This window comes from Bos mutus, chromosome 9 (assembly GCF_027580195.1).
Source record: "Bos mutus isolate GX-2022 chromosome 9, NWIPB_WYAK_1.1, whole genome shotgun sequence".
Lineage (NCBI taxonomy): Eukaryota > Metazoa > Chordata > Mammalia > Artiodactyla > Bovidae > Bos > Bos mutus.
In genome coordinates this window covers 67,015,608-67,016,641 of record NC_091625.1, presented here as the reverse complement: position 1 = coordinate 67,016,641, position 1,034 = coordinate 67,015,608, and the positions used below count along the sequence as shown (strand labels likewise).

At 40.3% G+C, this 1,034-nt stretch overlaps 1 non-coding gene across 1 annotated transcript; it reads right to left on the bottom strand.

Moving 5' to 3' along the window:
* Positions 1 to 344: 344 nt before the first annotated feature.
* On the bottom strand, positions 345 to 450 carry LOC138989286 (U6 spliceosomal RNA). Its single transcript, XR_011465525.1, has one exon. It is a non-coding gene; the product is annotated as a U6 spliceosomal RNA (small nuclear RNA).
* Between the last annotated feature and the right edge of the window lie 584 nt (positions 451 to 1,034).

Here is a 1,034-nt window from a genome sequence, read left to right as displayed (position 1 = left end):
CTTTTTCATTCCAATTACATTGTATTTTATTTCCTGATTTTCTGCTTAATTTAATAATGGGAAAGTTGTGATATTCAATAGGTATATATGATCTGGAGAGGAAAAAAACTGGTGATGTGTGTAATTTTGTGCATTTAATTTTTTTTTTCCAGATTTAAGACTTTTATTTTTTCACACCCAGGCAAGCCTGGGAGGTTGGCCCTTCCTGCCCTCAAGACCCCTACCCTTCACAAGGAGAAGAAATGATTACTTTGACTCCAGGGCTCAGCGAGTGCCTAAGCTTTGGCAGTGGCCTTGTAATGGGTCAGAGTGCAGGCAGAAGGGTCTGTGGCACTGGTCCACCTAAAAATATGGAACACTTCACAAATTTGCATGTCATCCTTGCACAGGAGCCAGCTAATCTTCTCTGTATCGTTCCAATTTTAGTATATGTGATGCCGAAGCGAGCACTAATATCTGTTTTTTATATTTTTATGATGTTTCACCAATTTTTTTAGAAACCAAGTCTGTAAGTGATCATTTAAAATTTTTCAAATTCAAAAATCGTTCTTTAAAGTATTTTTAAGTTGTTGTTGTTGTTCAGTCACTAGGTTGTGTCTGACTCTGAAATCTCATGGCCTGCAGCATGCAAGGTTTCTCACTATCTCCCTGAGTTTGCTTAACTCACATCCATTGAGTCGGTGACGCCAACAACCATCTCATCCTCTGTCACCTCCTTCTCCCCTTGCCCCCAATCTTTCCCAGCATCAGGGTCTTTTCCAATGAGTCAGCTCTTCGCATTAGGCAGCAAAGTATAGGAGCTTCAGCATCACTCCTTTCAATGAATATTCAGGGTTGATCTCCTTTAGGATTGATTGGCTTGATCTCCTTGCTCTCCCAGGGACTCTCAAGAGTCTTTTCCAGCACTACAATTCAAAAGCATCAATTCTTTGGTGCTCAGCCTTCTTTATGGTCCAAGTCTCACATCCATACAAGACTACTGGAAAAACCATAGCTTTGACTATATGGACTTTTGTCAGCAAAGTGGTATCTCT